The sequence below is a fragment of the Nipponia nippon genome, unplaced genomic scaffold, assembly GCF_047370975.1.
Source record: "Nipponia nippon isolate SJK-2023a ecotype South Korea unplaced genomic scaffold, ASM4737097v1 scaffold_8, whole genome shotgun sequence".
Lineage (NCBI taxonomy): Eukaryota > Metazoa > Chordata > Aves > Pelecaniformes > Threskiornithidae > Nipponia > Nipponia nippon.
This window is the reverse complement of record NW_028262402.1, coordinates 43,983,115-44,002,961: the sequence shown is the minus strand read 5'-3', so window position 1 is coordinate 44,002,961 and position 19,847 is coordinate 43,983,115. Positions and strand designations below refer to the sequence as shown.

Sequence of the window (19,847 nt, the reverse complement as noted above, 5' to 3'; positions counted from 1 at the left end):
CTGTATAACCCAAAGATATAGAGAGATCCTGAAAATCAAGGTTTCTATCCACTGAAGTAAGCAGTAGGCTAGCAAATCACAATCACTCCACCTTTCTACTTTGAGCCTATAGAACTTTTTTTTTAATTTTATTTTTTATTTGTTGCATTCTGTGCAAAATGGAACAGTTTGTCTAGGGAAGGCTGAGCATAACTTCAGTCCACAGCCTTCAACATCTCCTACTTTTCTGCTCCTACTGAAAACAAACCGGATGTGATTTTGAGTTCCTAGAGAAGAAACAGAGAATTGGGACAGCTTTATCATATCTTGAGTGAATATTCTCTACCCAGCTGTAGCTGTAGTGTGAGGGAGGTATGATTGTCATTGTTATGTGTTGGTATAAAGGAATGACCTTAACTAGGAGAAAGATCTCAGGAATGAGAGCTCAGAGCAAAGAAATGAAAAAGATACTAATCTACATCAGTTGGGAAGTTATTGAAACACTGGAGAAAATCTGGTGTGAAAAATATATTTGTCCTTATCATTATTTATAGTCCAGCTCCAGGCAGTTTCTCCATGGGGTGTTTGTGAATTTCACTGCTTAGCTCTCCACACAAGTGTATGGGTGACCTAAAGGAAGCATTCAGAGATTCAAGAGTTAGATTTCATCATTCAAGATTCAAATTCAATTACTGAAAATGGATACAACACAGGCATATTAAAGGCCATGTGGTAAAAGACTGAGATAGTCCCCAGTCCATGCTGGGACCCAGCATCCAAACTATATATTAATCAATGCTTTTAACTGAGATTAACTCCTGTCCGTTGCTCAGCAATGCGTGCCCACTAACAGTTGGGTCATATTTTGTGCACACCTGAAGCAGATTTTCCACTTCAGTTTCATCTGGAAGGTATTCAGTGTGCAGACCCAGGACACAAAGTGAACCAAAGGCTGGTCACTGGAGACAGTCAGAAGATTCACTTCAAGATCCTGGTCCAAACTCTAACGCTAATGTTAACACTGTGTTTGTAAAATGTTATTATAACCCAGTTTACCTGTAAATCTTAAGGTAAACAAAGCCAACTTTGTATTTGCAGATGATGTAAAGAAAAATGAAAGACAAATGGACAAGATTCCAAGATCTCGTTGCCTGGACAGCTCTGGAAAGAATATTTCTAGAATGCTGCTGTTTCTCAAATGCTCAGTTGTACACACTCTAAAAACATCTGCCAATGAAACAAGCCATAATAGTAACTGTGAGTTATTTATGACATCAACAGATGACAAGATGTAGCAAATGCTTATAATACAGCAAAACCTCAAGAACAGATGGATTTTTAGAGACACCTACGTGAACTCTGTAGCAAGATAAGGAAAGAATAGATGTGATTTTTCTTAAAACTGAATTATGCTAAAATAAGCATTGCTATCTATATTCAAACCTTTTCTTAGTTTTAATCAGCTACATATCAATATTTTTCTCCAGTTTGGTTGATTCTTTTCCCTTTTTTACTTTTTAGCTCTAGATAAAGGAATTATGGTATGCTAATGACAGAAATAATGTAAACATGCCAATATACAGATAGACATTTCTTGGAGCAGTTTCAGATATATATAATTTCTGAGTTTATCCATTTATCTGGCCAGGTCTACCTTGGATCTTCATAATCAGTATGTAATAAAATCAGAAAATGTTTACTTGTTGTATAGCACCAGCCACTATTGCTGATTTAAATTTTCTCTAGCAAGGAATTAAATGTTTTGTTGTTTTTTTCCTTCTCAGACCAAGAAATAGACAAGATTGTATGTGATACAGCGAAATACATATCAGAAGAATAGTCTTTCCTGTATTCCTATGTGATAGAAGTACTCTTGCATATCAAATTTATTTCATAATATGTTCCATAAGGTTGAAATCTTCGTTCTTTTTACTAATCACTTCACTTTTCAACAAGCTTTGTTAGATCACTGAATCATGACGAATGATTCTTTACATATTAGGATGTTCAGTTCACACTGATGAACTAACAAATTAAAATATAATATGAAATGATGACACTGAGAATATTAGGGACAGTCCTTTTGATGTGGGGAAAGAATTTATAATTAGACCAAGATATGCCCTTGAATTAAAACATTATCATACTGATAATGCTGAACGAAATGCAGTTTTTAGGAATTCAGTGAAATAACATTAAAATGACAAGAAGCTATCACACAACTTTTGTCCTGAAGCAGCCGTATTTCATTACACAGTACTGAAGGTTAGAAAGCAATCAAGTGTGTTTTGCCATCCCTGTCTCAGGCTAAGGTAATTATTAGTCTGAGAGTTTCTCTCTCTCTCTCTCTCCGCCACCCTCCCTTATTTTTTTAACTGTGCTTACCCAAGAGGAAAATGAACCACAGTACTTATCAGCACAATGCATACATCAATGATACCGAAGGCAACTGACCATGGCTGGAGCCATAGGTTAGCTGCAAATCCATTAGTGATTTAAAAAAAAAAAATAAATCTCTGAATCTAGGCTATAGCTGACTGATAAGTGTAGAAAAGTCACAAAACATGACAATGTAATTTACATTAATATTGGATCAGAAAGGCTCTTAAAAGGCCAAGTAACAGAGGTGAAAAGTTGTCCATAAGGGGACTGAAAACAAGCTTTCTAAAATAATAATAATGTCAAAAATGTTTCAGTCGTAGTTATTTGCACTCAGTCTGAAAAAAATATTAATTTTAATAAAAAGCACTCTTTTTTTTTTCACAAAAGGGTGATAAGTACCAGAAGATTATAGAAAGAATAAAATAATTAAAAGACCTTTAAGATCTTAAGTGAGACAATGACCTTAGACTAAAGAGACACATTTCAGATTAAAAGTTGAAGACAACACATTATTTTAAAAATAATTTGTATTATATTTTTTTATTTGTTTTAGTTTTTTTGATTTTGTTTCAAGTTCAGGTTTTGCAAATTGGGTTTTAGTAATTCTCATTTTAATTTCATATCTTCCACAGAAATCTCTATATGTTAAAGGTTATTTATTTTTATTTGTTTTATTTTTTGCCATTAGCTATTGATAATTTGCAACCTCTTTAAAGTTTTATGAAATTTCATGAATGGTCTATTTCTACACTTACAACAAAATATTTCTTTTATGTATTAAATAAAAAATTTCCATCATAAATTTGACTAACTGCTTCTTTTGGTTAAAAGAAACTTTAAGAAGGAAGAGGCATCATTTTATATGCAGTTGAAAAAGGAAACCATTCATTTACCTATCAATCATGTTTCCAGATGGTCTTTATATTATCCAATACTTTGATTTAAATAAATGTATCTTTGTGACCTGTATCTTTTATCGACTCTTCTTTTTATCAAAAAAAAAAAAAAATCTTAAATCATCGTATCCAAGGATTAATATGACAGATATAACTGAGACTGACACATTCAACATTTTATTGACTTCATTGAAGGATCAACTATAAATTCCTGTAAGATGGAAAACCCTTGTTTATATAAAAGCAACCTGGATAAAAGCTGGATTTCACAAAATAATTTTTTTTCTGTTAACTTATGCATACTCACTATTTAATCTACTCACTATGAACTAAAGTCAAATAGAGGTTGAAAGCACTTGTTCTTATAAATATCATCATTTATAAAGTATATAAAATATGTCACCTAAAATCCAGCTGTCCAAACTACAGAATGATGTTTGTAAATGCTGGTTGAAAAGCTTTACAAACTGAGTTAACAAATTCACCAGTTGATATAATAAAAGGAAGTTATTAAATCTCCTCTTAAAAAGAATTATAAAAATAGAGAAATCACAGGGTTCAGTAATAGTAAATGTTGTCTCTATCAAAGGAAAACGAAATATTTTTGAACAGAATAAAGATTTGAGAAACTCATATGTTTCTATAGCATGGTATCAACTCCTTTTTGCCTGAAGGAATGAGAGAATTTGGTTTCTACGGCTGTTTAGAAAAATAAGTGTCAGGAACATCAACATTTGGATGTCGAAGTGTTGCATGTGCACAATTTCAATCTGAATATTTGCTTAGTTGTTTTATGGGTCTCTTCTATGTGTGGAAATGTCTTTACCTCTCCCACATATTTCCAAAGATGTATTTTAAAGTTTAGGTGGATTTTGTTCTACCTTTTTTATGAAACTTACTGCTGCTGTGTAATTGTATTCTTGTCTGGTTAAAACATTTAAAAAATGTAACTCCAAAGACTGATCTTCTTCACCAATTTGACTTTTTGTAAGAAAACTGCTTCTCATGTGAATCTTTCCAGCTCCCTGCCATTGTAGTGATCTTTGCACAGAGGGCTATTTCAGGACAGATTACACACAGAATGGAATACACCCTTTTAGATGCACTCATTTTTAAGCACAAACCCACAACTTCTGTCCACTCGTGTGTGTGCCTGTGCCTGTGTGCCCATGTGTATGTCTTGTGTGTCTGTACGGCACATTTTTTGCCCAGCATTCAGCACGTGGTTACAGCCTGCTCCTGGGCTTGCTGCAAAAGATTGCTTAATGACTTTTGCACAAGTAACCTGGTCACTCATTTCCACTGACTCATAATGCCTGACTATAATCTTGATACCTAAAATAACATTAAAATAGATAGATTTATGGCTAAGCACAGGTGACAGTCTGACTAGATACAAAGGCACTGCATACTTGAGGATGGGTGTAGGAATGACATCTGCCTGTTTCTGCTATAATTATAAAAGCATTGACTAATTTAGGGTGGAAAGCATCTCTGGAGGTCACTTAGGACAATAATCTCTATGCGTGGTCCACCAATAGCAGCCAGCACTGCTGGCTCAGTAAAGCAGAGGCTGAGGGTATATGAACAGTACAGGCCCAGCAGAACTTTGAGATTGGTACTTTAGGTTAAATACTTATTTTGTTTTTTTTTTCTTAAAGGATGTAACTAACTGTTCTTGTACTTTTAATATGCAAAAGTTCGTCTCTTTTGGAAATGTGCCTCAGAGGGTGTTAATCAGAATCTTACTGAACCACTTCAAAACAATCTTTAAGAATGGGAAAGACAGAACAAGTCCTGCCTGTAGTCTTCACATATGTCAACATGATTCAAGTTCCACTTAAAACTTGCAACACTTCAGAGCCTGATTTTAATGTGAAACAGAGACCTGGAATTGCTTGAACAGTTTAAAAATTACTCATTGCATGTACAGATCCAGTAAATCACAGCACGTTACGTACTAGTAGCAATTGACCCTGGAGACAGCAGAACTCATGCTTGCTGTGATGTCACAGGGTAATGAACTTGGTGCAGGAGCACACACGTCATGTGTCTGGTTCTGCCAGTGCTTCCAAAGTCGCTAGATTGGACTGTTGTCTGTCCTCTGACCATAAGACTTACTATGTCCCTCTGATGATTTTCTTGTTCATTTTCAATATGTCTTATTCTGTGGAGGTACATTCTCATTCTGTGATACTGTTTGAGCAGTATAGAAGCACCACTGAGCAGAAGCTACAACATCCTGCCTGCCAGAAGAACTGCCCAGAAGATCCACTTCCAGCTAGTTTCGCACGTGCCTTATCCTTGAAGAGCTTTGCAGAGATTCTGCAGCAATGGAACAGCTGCTGAACCTTGAGAGAGAAACAGAGGACAGTGGAGAAACAACATCTGTAGGAAAGGAGAAATGTAGAACTGAGAAGCAAAAAAGAGGTTCTTTGGAAGTCAGAAAGTACAAACACCAGTGTCAAGGCTGGGCTTCTAAGGGTGGAAAGAATGTCAGTGTTTTGGGGGGCAGGAGGTGTCAGCTGCTGTATTTCTGGTATGTCTGCATTTGTAAGGGAACAACTGTTTTAGTACTCTCATGAACACATGATCCTACAGACTCCTATGTTCCCCTGAAAGAGGTGGTGCTGCAAATGAGGACGTCCAGTTAAAAATGGAGGAGAAAAGACAGTTCTGCTCTTGTTAGTAAAGGCAGATGAGATTACTTCATTGGGGAGAGCAGGTTTTCTAGAAATGTAGTTCCTAAGCCTGTATATTTTTCAGAGTCCTTCCTTTCTGTGTTGGGATAAAATTTACCCATGACGCCTACACTTCTCAAGTGTTCTGCAGAGAAATCAAGCAAAGTAGCTAGTGTTGTGTTGTCTCTTTGTTTGATATTCTCTCAGTGCTGGCTAATGCTGGCTTTTTTAACATTAAAGATGATGGTTATGGGTTTCTTTGTTTAGCCTTTAACATTATTTTTTCTCTCCAGAAGAGTAATGATCTTTCTGTCTCTTTCTTTTGTAGAACATGACTTCAGCAGCTAAGGAGTTTTCAGTGAATAGCAACATTTTACTCTAAGCTACCACAAATAAGCTGCCCCAGATGCCAACATATTAGAGAAGGGCCTCCCAGAGGAGGACCAAGAAGATTCTCAGGGGGCTGGAGCACCTCTCTTATGATGACAGGCTGAAAGAGTTGGGGTTGTTTAGCCTAGAGAAGAGAAGGCTTCAGGAAGACCATATAGCAGCCTTCCAGTACTTAAAGGGGGACTAAAGGAAAGATGAGGAGGGACCCTTTATCAGGGAGTGTAGTGACAGGATGAGGGCTAACGGTTGTAAACTGAAAGAGGATAGATTTAGATTAGATATTAGGAAGAAACTCTTTACTGTGAGGGTGGTGAGGCACTGGAACAGGTTGTCCAGAGAAGCTGTGGAAGTGTTCAAGGCCAGGCTGGATGAGGCTTTGAGCAACCTGATCTAGTGGAAGGTATCCTTGCCCATGGCAAGGGGGTTAGAACTAGATGATCTTTAAGGTCCCTTCCAACCCAAATTGTTCCATGATTCTACGATTCTACGATTCTATTATACTATGATTGTTGTGGCTTAACCCTAGCTGGTGACTAAGCACCACACGGCTGCTTGCTTACTCCCCACAGTGGGATGGCAGAGAGGATTGGAAGGATAAGAGTGAGAAAACTTGTGGGTTGAGATAAAGGCAGTTTAACAGGTAAAGCAAAAGCCTCATGTGCAAGCAAAGCAAAATAAGGAATTCATTCACTACTTCCCATCAGCCTTCAAGTGTTTAGCCATCTCCAGGAAAGCAGGGCTCCATCATGTGCAACAATTACTTGGGAATACAAATGCCATAACTCCAAACTTCCCCCACTTCCTTCTTATTTGCCCAGTTTTATACACTGAGTGTGATGTCATATGGTATGGGATATCCCTTTGGTCAGTTGGGGTCAGCTGTCCCAGCTGTGTCCCCTCCCAACTTCTTGTGCACCTGCAGCTTACTCGCTGGCAGGGCAGTCTAAGATGCAGAAAAGCCCTTGAGGTTGTGTAAGCACTGTTCAGCAATAACTAAAATATCCCAGTGTTATTAACACTGTTTTTGTCACAAATCCAAAATGTAGCATCATACAAGCTACTATGAAGAAATTTAACTCTATCCCAGCCAAAACCAGTCCATCTGGTGACTCTAAATGAGCATCTCCTGATTCTAAATCTGCTTGGGCAGATTTGACAATGTTGGCTATCTAGATCACTGCTTCCAGAGGTTCTGTTTCTGTTTTGTCAGGAGTGGTCAAAAACCAAAGCAGAATGCCTGCTCTGCAAGCAGTCTTTCTATTCTGTTTTCCACAGAATTCATGATGAAGATGACCTTAAGAAGTACATACTCAGACCTTCAGAAAATGTCTCTTTTGCCAGCCCTGATGGCTGGAGATTTCATTACCATAACACCCTAATATGGGAACACTGTACTTCAGCTGAATTGGTCAATCTTGCCCTATCTCTTTTTAACTTAGAAGCATACGATCAGCATGCCAAATATGACTCTCCTGCTCCATTGTTTTATGAAGAGAGCTGTTCAGAGTCATCAATTATTACAATATATCCGTATGAGGTAGATTCTCAAGAACTAGATCACAGTTCATCTGTGACTTGTATTGACCAGTGCCCCTTGGGTGATGAAACTCCAGGGCTATCATGTTCCACTTCAGGAGAGAGAAGTTCATCAACAGTAAATTCTCCTCTAGAGGTTTCAGAAAGTTCTGGTGAGGACTTTGCTGTGAAGAGAACTGAACAGTAAAGTCAGTTACAGGTTAATGCTGACTTAAGTGACAGTGACTGTGCTTTGGATAATTGTGTTATTGTTGGGTATGTTAAGCCACTAGATGAGAGGACACCAGAACAGGTTGGGCTATCTTTGGTCACTGAGGAGTCAGTCAGGGAAGAGAAAAAGGAAGACGTGAAGAAACAGCAGCCAATGCAGTTTCATAGTTATACTGACAGTGAACCAAACAGAAGTTCTTTGCCTTACTCCTTTATACATTCAGAGAATGTAGGTAGATGTAAAAGCTGCTCATCCCCTGCAGTCAAGAAGAAAGATGATAAGAACAAATGTAAAGTAAAAGATCTGTCTCCACAGGACTTGATCTGGAGCTCCTCTTCAGGAAGAGGCACAATGTTCTCTCTTTATAATCACATATTGTGAGGAAAAGAAAAGTCCATGACTTCACAATCCTATTCACAGCATATTTGAGGCAGTCGTGGCTGGACAACTAGGAAGGAGCATTGCAGCAAAGGTCAACTTAAAAGGAGATGATCAAGAAACAGAGATAGTAGCATACACAGGAGCAAAAGAAACAAGATGATGTCAAGAACTCATGACACCAGCAGCTCTCAAGAACAACAGAAAGGCTCTATAAGTCGTGAAACCACTACATCCAGAGAAGTAGATCACGAGCATGTAGCAAAGGCCCTGGCAAAAGATCAAGAAGCACAGACAGTCATCATTGTTATATGAGAGGCAATTGCCAAAATAGATACCAGGACGGTTCTGCTTTCTATAGTCAAAAAATGATTGAAGATGTTTATGAATCCTCATGCAGGAGGAGGACTTAGTCTAATGCTCATTATTCATGGCAAACTACTAATCCAGAATATAGTATACAGTCTTTTACTGAAATGATAGGTCTGCATAGCTGCAGGGGACTCTATGAGAGACACTGTTGTTTTTATGAAAGCTGCAGGTCAAGGAGTCATTCAAGCAATAAGTCAAGGACACCCTCTGGAAGTACTGATGGAATTAAAAGTGAAAAGCCTTTCGAAAAAGGAAGTGCAAAATTCACCACTTGGACAATGCAGTCAAGGTCAGCACAATTCCAGAGAAAGGAAATGATCACAAGAAAACTTTATCAAAATTCAGTGACTGTTACAAAAATGAAGATAGCCTTTCAGACAATCAAGCAAGTAGTGAGACAAAGGGTAAGAAAACGAAAAAAAGAGATTAGGAGTCCAGGTGTGGAGACAATCTATGAAGGAAAAATTATACAAGGAGGCATCATAAAAAGAAAAAGGAAAAGCATAAGAATAAACACTAGAAAGATCACACAAGTAACTCGGCACATTCTTTTCCAGTTGTGATTACAATTGATAGTGACAGTGACAAGGAGCTAGAAAATATTGAATTTGACAGCAGTATTACTTGGACAGGCACAACTCAGATAAATGAGAAGGAAAATGAGTCTCCAACTTCTTTTCTGAGAATGACTGAATGTGAAGATACTTACAGAGTCAGCAAGGAAACTGCAGTATCCACACAAAATTATAGTTTTCCTACTGCAAGAAGGGTCTTAGATGGTGACATTCGAAATGCTGAAGTTGAGCTTTGAGAAAGAGCAACTGATCAGAGTCTTGTCATAATGGATACCAGTACTAACACTCCTAACACAGAAAATGTAGCTAACCATCTTCAAGGCACACAAACAACATCCTCCAGTCAACTGTCTTCTCCCAGGATTTCCTTTCTAGAGCATCCAGAGGAACCACCATTCATACTAAGAATGCCAAAGAGATATGTCAACAGATCCTGTTGGTTTGATTCCCCAGGGGAAAAAAAAAAAAAAAAGAAAAAAAGAAAAAAAAAAGTATGTTTTACACTGAACAATTCTTAAAAGTGAAGAGTATTGCTAGCACATAACTTCTAGTTTCTCAGAAGAGGGTTTGAAAGGTGTAATTTCATAAAACATTCCTATATTCTCACAGTTCGTAAAATATATCCACAGAGTATTTCAAAGTTGTGTTTAAAAAAGAAAAACCCAAACAAACAAAAGCACAGAAATGGGTCACTTGTTTTCTTTGAGACATGGTTGTCTTCTCCCTTCACTTGTACTTGGGAAAACCTTACTCAGAGAGCCAAAACTGACTCTTCTCCTCCCTAAATGTACACAACAGGGTGGGCTGTTGAATGGACACTCATTCTTGAGCCTGCTTGCAGCTACACAAGGGTGATCCCCATCAGCACTTCCCTTTTGGTTTGATTTGAATGTTAATTTGTTGTTGGTTTTAATACGGCACTCACCACGGCAATGATTTGGAGATCTCATCCCATTAGCACATTTTTCATCCCATTACTATTTAGGGTGAGAGCACACACATTTGAGCACAAGAAGGAGGGATCACACACAGCCAAGGTCCAGAGAGGAGGGGAGTGCAAATAGGGAACAGCAAACTGGTCATCTTCCTGCAGTTGTCACCCAGGCAGATAATTAGTCTGATACAAACCACTTTCACTTTAGTTTGTCTAAGAGTTTTAGTTCTGATTGAAGCAGAGAAGTAAAATTTGCAGAATGCAAGGTAAAATTCTTAAGACACCCACACTCACACACACTTGGATACAATCACACCTATAACCAGCCTGGTGTGCCAGTCCCCAGGTGGCCAGGACAGAGGCCCTGGATGGTTGGGGTTCCTGAAGCAGGCAGTGTCAGCATGAGAGATGCTGCCAGCAGTGTCAGGCCTCTGCCCTTGGAGAGCTCTTGGGCCACCAGCCTGAGTTCCTACTGGAAGCTCCTGGGCTGCCTGGCCAGTTCTCCCCTCTGCTGCACAAAGGCTGTAGTCATGTGCCCGACTCTCTCAGGCTGGGGCTGTGCTTCCTCCCTGGGATGTGCAAATCCCTCTTCTGGGGCTGGGGAAGTTGGAGTGGTGACAGGTCTTTGGCCAGGTCTCACACATCTCTCCTCCATCACTCTGAGGATTTACAAAGATACCTCAGTCCATGCAGCAGCACAGACAGCAGTGGTCTAGGAGGACAGTACCTTCCTGACAACACTGTCTAGGTATCCACTGGGGGAAGTTTGAACCTGAGTACCAGAACAGTGTTACTCCCCTCTGGTGCTTTCAGTTTTCTGAACAGTCGTTGATAACCCTGGAGATTCAGCTGCTGAAAGAGGAAAGAAGGTGGCCACTGCTGAGATGCCTGGACAGTGGCCACCTTCAGGAATCCTTTGGTGGACACCCAAATCAGTCATGGGCATGGAAAGCATATGCTTTATGCAATAGGAGAAACCCTGATGTTCTCATTGCTCTCAGGACATCGAGGTGCTGGAGAGTGTCCAAGGAAGGGCAACAAAGTTGGTGAAGGCTCTAGAGCACAAGTCTTATGAGGAGCGGCTGAGGGAACTGGGGTTGTTTAGTCTGGAGAAAAGGAGGCTGACGGGAGACCTTATTGCTCTCTACAACTACCTGAAAGGAGGTTGTAGCGAGGTGGGGGTTGGTCTCTTCTCCCTAGTAACGAGTGATAGGACGAGAGGAAATGGCCTCAAGCTGTGCCAGGGGAAGTTTAGGTTAGATATTAGGAAAAACTTCTTCACCGAAAGGGTAGTCAGGCCCTGGAACAGGCTTCCCAAGGAAGTGGTTGAGTCTCCATCCCTGGAGGTATTTAAAGAACAGATAGATGTGGTGTTCGAGGACATGGTATAGATGGACTTGGCAGTGCTAGGTTAATGGTTGGACTCGATGATCTTAAGGGTCTTTTCCAACCTTAATGATTCTATGATTCTATGAATAGTTCAAAACTCACAAAATGGACTCCTGGATTGCAGTATTATATATCACAGGAAGGTTATGAAAGTATGCCCCAGGGAAAATTATTTCAATGGAAGCATTTCATTCCATTAGCAGTGCTAAACTATACCCAGTTGCGGTGGTGCATCCCCCCGCCCTTCCTCTGGACCACCTTATGACCACAGGGATCCCTGCCAAGGCTTGGCCTCTGAGCAATGAGTCTGGTAATCAGGCGTCCCTTGGTCGTACCAGGCACTCTTGCATAGCTGAGCTGGGGAACAAGAATGCCTTGATCCCACCTGGCATCATCAGTCACTCCTTGACAGCTTGGGAACACCTCATTGTGGATCGTAACTTCAGCGGATTGGTACGGGAGGATCGTACCCCCCTTGCTGAGATTAATAAGAACTCAGCAATAACTGACCACAGCTGTGGCCAGAATGGAAATTTACCGATGCCTAAACTCAATCATCTCACAATCCTAGAAACAGCAGTACCATGGGAGACACTTTGAGCTCTCCTGCACCACAGCAGGCTGCGCCAGTATCTCCCTCTGAGTGGGATGCCTCTCAGAGCTGCAAACTCTTAAGTTTGCACACAGAGACCTGGCAACAGGACCTGGGCTGATGTCCAGTGCCCTTCACTCCTTGAGGTTCAAACCTTCGTTCGTTGAGACAATCATTTGAAGTGAGCGTTTCACTGAACTCAAGGAGAATTTTGGATGGATATCTTTATCTGCGCATATCAAACTTGTGAGGGATTTTAAGAGGTATCTTTTATTAGGCCTATTGTGTGTGTGTATATTATACAAATATTGTAGTAAGCTTTATTTAATCACTTTGTAGATGCTACAGTAACCAATGATTAGTTACTATTAAATTCCTGTAATTCTCTCCTTACTGTGAATAAACCTAAGTTGCTGCTAAATACATATAATGTTAGACATAAACTGTTGACCAAGTCTGAGACTAGGATTGGATCCAGGCACACCTAGGCTGCTGTCTGAGAAGGAGTTTAGAAAGCAAGGGGGTCCATTCTGAACCTTGTGACTCCACAGGAGGGCTTCCTTTACTCCCTCCCCGACCTCCGACCTGCTATTCCCTGCTCTCTCTCTGTTGTCTGTGTATGTCCCCCCCCCCCAGTTCGTAACCCAGGATGTTAGAAAAGCAGAATTTGGCCTGTTTAGGAGTCTGGTTGACCAAGTCCCTTGGGAGGCACTCCTTAAGGGCAAAGGAGTCCAGGAAGGCTGGATGTTATTCAAGAAGGAAGTCTCAAAGGCGCAAGAGCAGGCTGTCCCCATGCGCCGAAAGACGAGCAAGTGGGGGAGAAGACTGGCCTGGCTGAACAGAGAGCTTTGGCTGGAACTCAGGAAAAAAAGGAGAGCCTACCACCTTTGGAAGAAGGGGCAGGCAACTCAGGAGGACTACAAGGATGTTGTGAGGTTATGCAGGGAGAAAATTAGAAAGGCAAAGGCCCAGCTAGAACTTAAACTGACCACTGCCGTTAAAGATAACAAAAAATGTTTTTATAAATATATCTGTGACAAAAGGAGGGCCAAGGAGAATCTCCATCCTTTGTTGGATGCAGAGGAAAATATTGCCACAAAGGATGAGGACAAAGCTGAGGTACTTAATGCCTTTTTTGCCTCAGTTTTTAATAGTCAGACTGGTCATCCTCAGGGTTTTCAGGCCCCTGAGCTGGGAGATGGAGATAGGATGCAGAATGAAGCCCCAGTTGCCGAAGAGGTGGCAGTCTCCGACCTGCTCCTCCACCTGAATGCTCACAAGCCTATGGGGCCAGACAGGATCCACCCAAGGATACTGAGAGAGCTGGCAAAGGAGCTTGCCAAGCCACTCTCCATCATTTATCAGCAGTCCTGGTCAACTGGCGAGGTCCCAGATGACTGGAAGTTAGCAAATGTGATGCCCCTCTACAAGAAGGGCCGGAAGGAGGATCTGGGGAACTACAGGCCTGTCAGCCTGACCTCGGTGCCGGGGAAGGTCATGGAACAAATCATCTTGAGTGCCATTACGCAGCACGTGCAGGACAACCGGGGGATCGGGCTCAGCCAGCATGGGTTTATGAAAACAAGGTCCTGCTTCACTAACCTGGTCTCCTTCTATGACAAGGTGACCCGCTTAGTGCATGAGGGGAAGGTTGTGGTTGTAGTCTACTTGGACTTTAGTAAGGCCTTGGACACCATTTGCCACAGCATTCTCCTGGAGAAGCTGGCTGCTCACGGCTTGGACAAGTGCACTCTGTGCTGTGTTAAAAACTGGCTGGACGGCTGAGCCCAGAGAGTGGTGGTTAACGGAGTCAAGTCCAGTTGGTGGCCAGACACGAGTGGTGTTCCCCAGGGCTCAGTACTGGGGCCGGTCCTGTTCAACATCTTCATTGATGATCTGGATGAGGGGATTGAGTGCACCCTCACTAAGTTTGCAGATGACACCAAGTTCGGTGGAAGTGTTGATCTGCTGGAGGGTAGGAAGGCCTACAGAGGGACTTGGACAGGCTGGATTGATGGGCCGGGGCCAACTGTATGAGATTCAACAAGGCTAAGTGCCAGGTCCTGCACTTGGGTCACAACAACCCCATGCAACGCTACAGGCTTGGGGAGCAGTGGCTGGAGAGCTGCCTGGCGGAAAGGGACCTGGGGGTGTTGTTCAACAGCTGGCTGAATATGAGCCAGCAGTGTGCTCAGGTGGCCAAGGTGGCCAATGGCATCCTGGCTTGTAGCAGGAATAGTGTGGCCAGCAGGACTAGGGAGGGGATAGTGCCCCTGTACTCGGCACTGGTGAGGCCGCACCTCGAGTACTGTGTTCAGTTTTGGGCCCCTCACTACAAGAAGGACATTGAGGTGCTGGAGCGTGTCCAAGGAAGGGCAACAAAGTTGGTGCAGGGTCTAGAGCACAATTCTTACGAGGAGCAGCTGAGGGAACTGGGGTTGTTTAGTCTGGAGAAAAGGAGGCTGACGGGAGACCTTATTGCTCTCTACAACTACCTGAAAGGAGGTTGTAGCGAGGTGGGGGTTGGTCTGTTCTCCTAAGTAACGAGTGACAGGATGAGAGGAAATGGCCTCAAGCTGTGCCAGGGGAAGTTTAGGTTAGATATTAGGAAAAACTTCTTCACCGAAAGGGTAGTCAGGCCCTGGAACAGGCTTCCCAAGGAAGTGGTTGAGTCTCCATCCCTGGAGGTATTTAAAAGACGGGTAGAAGTGGTGCTTGAGGACATGGTTTAGTGGTGGACTTGGCAGTGTTAACGGTCGGACTCGATGATCTTAAGGTTCTTTTCCAACCTGAACGATTCTATGATTCTATATTCCATTCATTTAATAAGTAATAGAGTGAACCTTGCCATCAAACTCTGTTAAATCACCCTTTAATAAATTTCTATTAAAATCACTATGTAGAAATATTTGTGGCCACAATTATTTAAGCGACTTCACCACTCATTTGCCACACCAGTGTACAAATCTAATCTATAGGACCAGGAAGTGCTTCCCAGTTCCTGGATCTAGAGGCACATCTTGCTTACTGAATACTGTGAAGGGCCACAAATACTTGTTTCCTCTCTTTTCCCATAGCCCCCTTTACTTTGATTGGAAAGATGCAGACATGTAAAAAAGGAGCATACAATATATACCAACAGGTCCTGCTGTGTTAGCAATAGTATAGGCACTCCTCCTCCAGAGAAATTGCTTTTTTCTTAATGTAATGGGGATGAGGTTGGCCCAATATTAATAAACAACTGCATATTTTTGAAAATCTAGTATGTGGATTAAACAGATTCATAGATAATTGCACAGCTTTCTCTGAACATTTAAAGGAATGTCCCTAAGAGATAAAAACATGCAGACAGATGTTGTAAAGAGTTAATTCCAGGAAGTCCACATATAGCTTATAGATTATGAAACCACTGACCTTTGGTTTTTGATTCTGAGATCATTTCAGCTGTGATAGTAGCAGACTATATTTCCACTAATTTACCTTGAAAATCATTGCACATTTGTCTGTTTTCAGATAAGATTTTACTGTTTGTTTTTGAGGATATGTTCACTATGGATGGATGATGAATGCTGAAAATGCCTAAATAGCATTTGAACACTGTCCTGGTTTCAGCTGGTGTAGAGTTCATTTTCTTCCTAGCAGCTAGTATAGTGCTGTGTTTTGGATTTAGGATGAGAATAATGTTGATAACACACTGATGTTTTAGTTGTTGCTAAGTAGTGCTTACACTAGTCAAGGACTTTCCAGCTTCTCATGCTCTGCCAGTGAGAATCTGGGAGGGGACAGAACCAGGAGAGCTGACCCAAATTGGCCAAAGGGATATTCCATACCACATGATGTCATGCTCAGTATATAGACTGGGGGGAGTTGGCCAGGGGGCGGTAACTGCTGCTCAGGAACTGGCTGGGTGTTGGTTGGTAGGTGGTGAGCAATTGCATTGTACATCACTTATTTTGTATATACTACTTATTATTATTATTATTATTACTATAATTCCTTCATTTTCTGTCCTATTAAACTTCCTTTATCTCAACCCATGGATTTGAACTTTTTTTTTTCTGATTCTCTCCCTCATCCCGCTGTTAGGCGGGAGTGAGCGAACAGCAGTGTGGTGTTTAGCTGCCTTCCAGGTTAAATCAGAACAAACAGGTACACATGTGAGCATAGTTCTTGGTCATCAATATTTGGGAGCTGAGCTTTAAAATTCACTGGCTTCAATAGTAGATGCTAGCTTCTCTTTTTGTAAACTGAAATTGTGGTGTAAAAAATGATTCCTGTAAGCAAGACCTCTTTACTTCCCTCCTGGGGTGGTCATGGACTTCCAGGGCAGTAGATGATCATACACTTATGAATTCAGAGAGCTAAATAAGGAAGTTCATTTAATCTTGATCCCATGAACAAGAGATCTTTCTCCAGAGTCTAAACAAGGTGATTTTTTTTCACTAACCTTCTCTCAATGTTGAAAAACAATGGTATCACAAATGTACAAACCTGGGGAGTGCTAGGAAAGTGTTTATTACTGTACTACCTACTGGAATTGTAGTGCAGTGGAAACAGGAAATAAAAATAAATACTTTTTTTTATATATATTATTATTTGAAATGAGTGTGTACTTCTTAGTATCTAGCTTCTATTAAGAAGCTCTATCATGTCAGATCAAAAGCACATCTAGTGAAATACTCTGATTTCAACAGTGGGCAACAGCAGAGACAAAGTTTAGAATATAAAAGCTAAGCATGGAGCATTTCCCTAGTATACTTTCTTAGCTTCAGGTCTGCAATATTTAAATAGGTGTCAAAGCTCTATGTCCAGTAGTGCAGTACACATGACAGAAGAAGTCCCATACATGCACAAATATTTTAGTGCTCTTTCTGAAGTTGCACTGTAGAACACTAAAAGATAATAAATATTACTGTAAGTACTTGGTATTCCCTCTTATTCCTCTTGGATTGCAGAAATACATATAAAAATAAAATAAAATAAAACTTTGAGTTGTATGTCAAGCATGAGCTCACAGCCAAATATGTAAACTGTTCAAATTAGAAACATGGTCTGACCTTTGAATTAAAACATTTATTATTATTGTTTCATTGTTAAACCGGAAAATATTTTCACCATCCAATTATCTGTCCACCAAGCTGTTGAACAGGTTGTTTTTCTTTCTGTTTACAATAAAGTACAACATAGACAGGCTTGTTTACCTATTTGTTTGCATACTATTAATAGTTTTCATTCCAACAGACAGTTTGAAAAATTAGAGTGCTAAAAAAAAAGCTAACATTAAACAGAAGGATAGACAAATGTAGAGATTGTATGTAGTCAATCATAGAATCATTCAGGTTGGAAAAGAACCTTAAGATCATCGAGTCCGACCGTTAACCACATCTACCCGTCTTTTAAATACCTCCAGGGATGGAGACTCAACCACTTCCTTGGGAAGCCTGTTCCAGGGCCTGACTACCCTTTCGGTGAAGAAGTTTTTCCTAATATCTAACCTAAACTTCCCCTGGCACAGCTTGAGGCCATTTCCTCTCATCCTGTCACTCGTTACTTAGGAGAACAGACCAACCCCCACCTCGCTACAACCTCCTTTCAGGTAGTTGTAGAGAGCAATAAGGTCTCCCGTCAGCCTCCTTTTCTCCAGACTAAACAACCCCAGCTCCCTCAGATGCTCCTCGTAAGAATTGTGCTCTAGACCCTGCACCAACTTTGTTGCCCTTCCTTGGACACGCTCCAGCACCTCAATGTCCTTCTTGTAGTGAGGGGCCCAAAACTGAACACAGTACTCGAGGTGCGGCCTCACCAGTGCCGAGTACAGGGGCACTATCCCCTCCCTAGTCCTGCTGGCCACACTATTCCTGCTACAAGCCAGGATGCCATTGGCCACCTTGGCCACCTGAGCACACTGCTGGCTCATATTCAGCCAGCTGTTGAACAACACCCCCAGGTCCCTTTCCGCCAGGCAGCTCTCCAGCCACTGCTCCCCAAGCCTGTAGCGTTGCATGGGGTTGTTGTGACCCAAGTGCAGGACCTGGCACTTAGCCTTGTTGAATCTCATACAGTTGGCCCCGGCCCATCAATCCAGCCTGTCCAAGTCCCTCTGTAGGCCTTCCTACCCTCCAGCAGATCAACACTTCCACCGAACTTGGTGTCATCTGCAAACTTAGTGAGGGTGCACTCAATCCCCTCATCCAGATCATCAATGAAGATGTTGAACAGGACCGGCCCCAGTACTGAGCCCTGGGGAACACCACTCGTGTCTGGCCACCAACTGGACTTGACTCCGTTAACCACCACTCTCTGGGCTCAGCCGTCCAGCCAGTTTTTAACACAGCACAGAGTGCACTTGTCCAAGCCGTGAGCAGCCAGCTTCTCCAGGAGAATGCTGTGGCAAATGGTGTCCAAGGCCTTACTAAAGTCCAAGTAGACTACAACCACAACCTTCCCCTCATGCACTAAGCGGGTCACCTTGTCATAGAAGGAGACCAGGTTAGTGAAGCAGGACCTTGTTTTCATAAACCCATGCTGGCTGAGCCCGATCCCCCGGTTGTCCTGCACGTGCTGCGTAATGGCACTCAAGATGATTTGTTCCATGACCTTCCCCGGCACCGAGGTCAGGCTGACAGGCCTGTAGTTCCCCAGATCCTCCTTCCGGCCCTTCTTGTAGAGGGGCATCACATTTGCTAACTTCCAGTCATCTGGGACCTCGCCAGTTGACCAGGACTGCTGATAAATGATGGAGAGTGGCTTGGCAAGCTCCTTTGCCAGCTCTCTCAGTATCCTTGGGTGGATCCTGTCTGGCCCCATAGGCTTGTGAGCATTCAGGTGGAGGAGCAGGTCGGAGACTGCCACCTCTTCGGCAACTGGGGCTTCATTCTGCATCCTATCTCCATCTCCCAGCTCAGGGGCCTGAAAACCCTGAGGATGACCAGTCTGACTATTAAAAACTGAGGCAAAAAAGGCATTAAGTACCTCAGCTTTGTCCTCATCCTTTGTGGCAATATTTTCCTCTGCATCCAACAAAGGATGGAGATTCTCCTTGGCCCTCCTTTTGTCACAGATATATTTATAAAAACATTTTTTGTTATCTTTAACGGCAGTGGTCAGTTTAAGTTCTAGCTGGGCCTTTGCCTTTCTAATTTTCTCCCTCATAACCTCACAACATCCTTGTAGTCCTCCTGAGTTGCCTGCCCCTTCTTCCAAAGGTGGTAGGCTCTCCTTTTTTTCCTGAGTTCCAGCCAAAGCTCTCTGTTTCAGCCAGGCCAGTCTTCTCCCCCACTTGCTCGTCTTTCGGCGCATGGGGGCGGCCTGCTCCTGTGCCTTTGAGAGTTTGGTGTTAAAGACCATAGCTTACACTAGATAACCAGGAATAAATTCATAATTGGTTCTTTTCTCATGCTCCTTCTAGGAGCAGAACATGGAGAATATGCATAATTTGTAACATCACAACACACAACTTCAATAAATGGCAATTACTTGCAACTTACTGAAGGTTTTGTGTATTCGATACTTCCAGTTTTGCCATGTTAGCA

General features: G+C 41.9%; 1 protein-coding gene and 1 pseudogene across 14 annotated transcripts in view; one reads left to right on the top strand and one right to left on the bottom strand.

Moving 5' to 3' along the window:
- PTPRD (protein tyrosine phosphatase receptor type D) overlaps positions 1 to 19,847 on the bottom strand; it is a 1,305,401-nt gene that overhangs the window by 869,901 nt on the left and 415,653 nt on the right. The gene's annotated exons all lie outside the window — the stretch shown is intronic.
- LOC104013346 (uncharacterized) lies at positions 5,591 to 9,636 on the top strand (annotated as a pseudogene).